The sequence below is a fragment of the Dendropsophus ebraccatus genome, chromosome 12, assembly GCF_027789765.1.
Source record: "Dendropsophus ebraccatus isolate aDenEbr1 chromosome 12, aDenEbr1.pat, whole genome shotgun sequence".
NCBI classification, from domain to species: domain Eukaryota; kingdom Metazoa; phylum Chordata; class Amphibia; order Anura; family Hylidae; genus Dendropsophus; species Dendropsophus ebraccatus.
The window spans coordinates 77,071,065-77,077,717 of record NC_091465.1 but is presented as its reverse complement, the minus strand read 5'-3'; positions in this window follow the sequence as shown (position 1 = coordinate 77,077,717).

Here is a 6,653-nt window from a genome sequence, read left to right as displayed (position 1 = left end):
CTGACACTGACAGTCTTCTCCCTCTTCCTCTTTGCCGGGCTGCTCTCCACATTGTAAGGTTGAGGACCTTTAGGTCATGTGATCGGGTCCTTATCCCTTTTCTCTCTCTGTGCAGCTCCTGCTCCATCTCCTGTGTCTTCTGATGTTCAGTTCTCACCCTTCACTACAGTGAGCAGGCTGAACATCAGAAAACCGGGCCCCTCTCCCTCTCTGGGCCCCAACCACTTGCCCGGGTAAGCTCTGTGGTGATGCCGGCCCTGGGTACACATTGTTTGCAATGGTAACCAAAAGCCTCATTATTTTTATGGAGATTTTTATAGCAGTTGGGGGGGGGGGGCTGCTTTTAGTGATTTTCATATCTGTATTGTGTCTGTGTCTTGCCATTAGTGGCGAGCTGTTGCATTTTTTGTTATTTTGTGGGTAAACGGCATAGGTGCAAAAAACAGCAATGAGCAAAATTGCAGATTATTGTTCACTTCACATCCCAGAAAAAAAAAAGACATACAAAGGGTGAGATTTATCAAAGGGCGTAAAAGAGATTGGTAAGATAGACTGGTGTAAACTGCATGTAGGAACCAATCACAGCTCAGTAGTGATGAGTGAGCATGCTCGTCCGAGCTTGGTACTCGATCGAGCATTAGGGTACTTGATGGTACTCGTTACTCGGACAAGAATCTCGCGATACTCAAGGAAATCTCATCATCCGTTTCCTGTAAGTTTGGGCGCTATTTCTCAGCCAATCAAGATGCAGGAGACTCTTTGGTACATCCTGCGATCACATGGGACCCGTACATGTCGATAGCAGCGATTGGTTGGCCAGATCAGATGACCCTGCCATATAAAAATCTCGGCCGGCAGTGCTTGCTTTAGACATATGCTGGAAGAGATTAGGGACAGAGCTGCTGCTGGTCAGGGAGAGCGATAGGGAGGGAATTAGTGTTCCAGTAGACAGGGAATACTGGTGAAACAACCAAACAGCCCTTGTAAGGGCTTCAAATCGTTATTTTTTTGTTATTACTAGACTGCTGGCTGGGACCTGCAGTGCAGCTAGCACGATTCCAGCAGCACACTGTGGTGATCGGCTGCTGGCAGAAAGGGGACATTAGGTGTTGCATACAGACCCCTAAGAAGTGCTCAGTACTCTTTTATTATTTTGTGGCTGGTGGTGCTGCTGGTGTAGATTGTATTGCTGGGATTTGTAGTACACCTGCATAGAACTTCACTGCATATCCAAGCTCACTGATAATTGCCCTGTTTGAAGAGGATGTACCTTAAGGTACATCCTCTTTAATCTGACCCGTGGATAGATCGGCACTGTCACGGTCAGTTTTTCGATCTGCGGCCCGGTTCCCGTGTACCGCGCCGTTCTATGTACGGGTATCGGGCCGGAGCTGAAGCTTAGGAGGCGGTCTGGCCAGCCTGTCTCCAGTGCTTCAGCCCCGGCCAGTGCATAGAATGGCGCCGTTCTTATCCACAGGTCAGATTAAAGAGGATATACCTGATGGTACATACTCTTTAAGGGGGTGTCAGACAGTGTACAGCTGCAGTCACCAGATTGTATACCACAGCCTCCAAAAAAAGTGTGACCACCAGTCTATTTTCTGATTTCTGTATGTGTCTGTACCCTGTCTGACACTACCTCTATTTTAATCCTTCACTGTGTGATCACTGCCATACTGTTGCCCATAATTTGGCGTAATAGTGCGATTAGGCAGCCTCAGAGGCATCCATGCATGCTGCCCCTGCGGTTTCCTGTCCATTTCCGTGGTGTTTACATCATTTTCTCAGGTTTTCACACGACCTTCCCTCTACCGGACTTGGGTCCCCTGCAAAAATGCTCGAGTTTCCCATTGACTTCAATGGGGTTCGTTACTCGACATAAATAATGAGGGGGGAGGCCACGCCTCTTCCCCGTCTCGTCACACCTCCCAAGCTCCCCCAATTCTACTGTCTGAGAATCAGTATTCTGATGGTTTAAAAAAATATTTTTTCAAGGTTCCCCCATTTTGAATGAATCCGGCACCTGGCAGCATAGACACTCGAGCCATGGCACGAGCCCAAGCAGCTGGATCAGCCACGAGCGGTGAGACTAGTTTATGTATTGCCATCTCGTTCCCACAACGCCAGTGATTGTACAGCCATGTACCAATGCTTTCCCCAGAAAACTAGTGTAAACACTGTTCGTATGGCGTAATGCTATTCAAGACACAGCGATTGGCCCAAAATATGTCACAATTTTACACAGAAACCTACTGAAAAACCATTTCCCCATGTGCTAAAGTTCTATCTAAACTTAAGTCGGGACGGGAGAGCTGTATAAAGGCAAAGTCAACTGTTCCTTATGTAAAAGCAGTGATGCCAGCTGGTAGGGAGGTCGTAGATTGGTAGCAGGGGTAGAGGGATTCACAGAGGGTAAGGTCCCTATAGGTGGCAGTGGTCACTTTGTTAAAGGGGTAGTCTGAATTAATATAACATATCCCCTATCTTGTAGATTGGAGGTAATGGATAGTATATGGGATCACTTTGTGGAACTGGTGTAAACGAGCAAACGACAAAGGCAAAATCATTATATTGTCGTTCAAAATAGTTCTTTAGCATGTCGAAAAAAAATCGTTAGTGTTTCACTAATTCGCTAATCAGTTCGTAAAATTAGAAATCTTTTAGTCATTCGTAAAAAGGTTTTAAAAAAGTAGGTATGTCGTATGGTCATGATCACCCCGGCGAACGTTTTAAACGACTATGTAAAGACCGCAAAATATATTGTTCACTTTATGTGTTATCGTTAGCTAAAAAAAATCATTTAGTGATCGTTAACGAGCGATCATTGGAGCGAGTTCATGAGCGATAATTGTTCCATGGTATAGGGTCTGAAGAGAGTCCGGGCGGACGGCGGAATCTGCCAAACCATAGAATGAAGCGTATGGGACCAGCAGAGATGCAAACGTCAGCGAGCGGGGGTGAGCTGGGTGATCTGCCACAGTATGACAAAACCCCCCTCCCCTCTGTGATGTGGCTCCATTATAAGGCTACGTTCACACAGAGCAAAAGGGGCGGATTACGCAAGGAAATATTTCCGCCTGAAATCAACTGACGCTGAATTCCGAGCAGAATATAAGCAGAATGTAAGCAGAATCCCTGCGTATTCTGCTAGGAAAGTGTTCAGCTCGTAATCAGCTCATGACAAATTCAGCGCGGAATACTCGAGGAATCCGCGCTGAATCCGCATGCATTCAGCGCTGAAATTCAGCGAGTATTTGGTGAGTAAACTAGACTATACCAGAACATATACTAGAATCCTCCTCCCCCCCCTTTTCCCCATTTCCGCGCTGATTCAGCGAGTAATTTCCGCTTGTATTACGCTTGTATTCCGCGCTGAATACGCGCGTATTCCGCGCTGAAACAGAAAATCAGAGCCCCATTGATTTGTATAGGCTTCCGCTAGCGGAAGAATGAACATGTTCATTCTTCTGGCGGAAAGCGGATTAGTTCAGTGCAGAAATTCCACTGTGTGAACTGCAGAGCAGAATTTCCATTCAACACAATGGAAATTAGCTCTGCACCTATTTTAACGGCTGAAATTTCAGCGCTGATTCAGCGCAGAAATTCAGCTGCTTTTGCTCAGTGGGAACGAGCCCTAACCAATAGAGCCAAGCCACAGAGGAGAGAGCAGAATATCACCCTAGGGGCAGGCGGGCCTCCCACCAGTGCTTCAGGCCACGCTGGTGCCCGGGAATAGACCGTTGACGTGCGCAGAAACTGCCATCCATGTGCCGGTGCCAGTCTATTGATGTAAAAATCTTAAAGCGATGTACTTGCTGATACATTCCCTTTAAACTCAAGCATAGAATTAAAAAAAAGAATGTTAATAATACCAGGAATAAAACTGAACATTTTGGTCATTATTATTTTTTCACTCTCATCTATCGTTAACAAGATAATTATGATATATTAGAAATACAAACCCGAGTCTGGCTCATTGTGACTGAATACAGATAAAATGCACGTATGTAATATAATATCTTCATTATGGAAAAAAATATGTGACATTCTGCCAAACAGCAATATAAACATAATGAGTAACATATATTATAATACTACTAGCATGGATAATAAATTAACAGACCCCCTGTCGGTACGCGGATGGTATTCTATGTTCCATATTAAGAATTCATGGGAGACATTAACTCATAATGGCCCAGAGCAACAGGATAAAAACACCACAAGGGAAGCAAGGAAGGGTATACAGAGTCAGAAGTATTGCTGTAAAGATTCAAAGCAGTCTGTGAAGATAAAAAGAGGGGGGCTGCCTATACCTGTCTATTATAAGAATAAATTTATGGGAAGAATACCTGGAGATGTACTGTGTTTTTTTGCGTCCATAGTTGCAAATCCACAATCATGGTAAGACTTAGGGGGACATTTATTAAATCTGACGTTTTTTACGCCGGACTTAAAAATGTCCCCGCATCTCCGGCGCTACGGAAATTTATGTAGAGGCGGACTGCCTCTACATAAATCCCGTGCGCGCCGGTGCGCACGGCAGAAAACCTACGCCAGCTGAAAGGTGAAGTAGGTTTTCGGTGTATCTTTTGCCGGAGCAAAAGATAAATCGCGCAGACTCTTAGTCCGCGCCCCCCCCCCCGTTCCGCCCCCTCCACACCCCCACCTGCCCCCCCCAGGGGAAAGTGCCGATATGCAAATATTTTATTTGCAAATCAGCCATTTGCGAATAAAATATTACGCAAATCGGCACCTTCCGCCGATACGCACCTTAATACATGTCCCCCTTAGAGTACATTGACTTATATTGGGTTATTCACAGTCCATTTGAATTTTGATCCACAATCTGTTCCGTAAATGAAAATGACATGTCCTAGTGCAGATTGAAATTGGGGCACGGATCAGCCCATGGGATCTGCAATTTTTATTGCTTTTTTTTTTTTTTTTACGCGATGTCCATAAAAATTACAGATGAAAGCTTGTTCAACTTTATTACTGATACTGTTCACATTTTACAGAAAAGAAAACGGATGCAATTACGGGTGATTTTCCACGGATCACGGAGAAAAAAATAACATGTCAAAGAGGCCTTCCTCCACCGATACGATGGGCAAACTTGCAGAAAGTTCAAATTTGGCAACATTCGTCCAAACCCACTCGCTCTGCATTTGACTCTGCGCTATTAATAATCCTACTCTACCTATACTGTTCCTAGTATATCTTTTCTTGTTTGTTAATCCTGTTTTGGCCCATTAGGATGTATTGTTTCCCATGGATTATTGATGCAGAGCATACAATACACACTGCATATCAGCAGGGCATCTATTCCTTTAGTGCAGGGAGGGGGAACCTTCGGGCCACCAGCTGTTGCAAAACTACATTATAACGAAAACAAAACATAACGACCTTGGATGATGGGAATTATTGTTTTGCAACATCTGGGTGGCTGAAGGTTCCCCATTCCTGATTTAGTGGTTCCACCCTCTGTAGAACACCAATGGATAGGGCACTATTGGCGTCAAGATTTCACATTGGGAAACCCATATGAAACTATCTGCACCCTATGGGGGAGATTTATCAAACATGGTGTAAAGTGAAACTGGCTCAGTTGCCCCTAGCAACCAATCAGATCCCAGCTTTCATTTTTCAAAGAGTCTGTGAGGAATGAAAAGTGGAATCTGATTGGTTGCTAGGGGCAACGGGGCCTGTTTTACTTTACACCATGTTTGATAAATCTCCCCCTATGTACCTATTACAATATTAACTCTAGATACATTTAACTGGACGTGCCCACAGCCGTAATCGCAGTGAAAGGATCTACTACAACACACTGAATGTTATACCACGGGTCACTTTCTCATGACACCGTCCCTTTGATAATTGGACAATATTTCTGATGAATTTCTTTAGAAATCTTAGCAATTACAAGAACAATAGGAAACAGTTGAGGGTTGTTTCTCAACAAGCATTGTTATAGAGACTCTGTTTTACTGCTTCTGTATCAGTACGGTCAATGGTTTGATGTGCTTGAGAAACAAGGTTGGAGATGAGCGAATGTACAGTAAAAACGAAGTGAACCATTATCTTGGAAATACGCTAACCAGCCGGCTGCCTTATAACTCACGGACGCACCGTGCCGCTCCACTCCGGGTAGGGCTGGGCAATATACCGTGAAAATACCAATACCGTCACTGCCATCTCAACTTTGCCAGAACGCTGTTTCTCTGCCTCTGAGGTCTGAGCCGTGAGCGCTGCGTATGTTGATGTGAAGTATATGTAGGGACACCAGCGTGACCGACACACAGTATGACAGAGCGCAGCACCCAGTCTGTTAACGTGTCCATTTTTTCCTTTTTAACCTATACATTAAATGGATACAAAAAGGCAGTGTAAGCCTGGCCAATCGGATTCTTCCTTTTAGAAGAGAATCTAGTTTGGTCCATTATGCCCCAATTATGCGCTAAGGGCCCTATTCCACCGGACGATTATCGTTAAACCGTTCGAATCTAAACGATAATCGTTCGGTTGAAATGCAGTCAACGATTAACGACCGAACGAGAAATCGTTGATCACTTTATAAGACCTGGACCTATTTTTATCGTTGCTCGTTCGCAAAACGTTTGCAAAGCGTTCGCATTTAATGAGACGTCGTT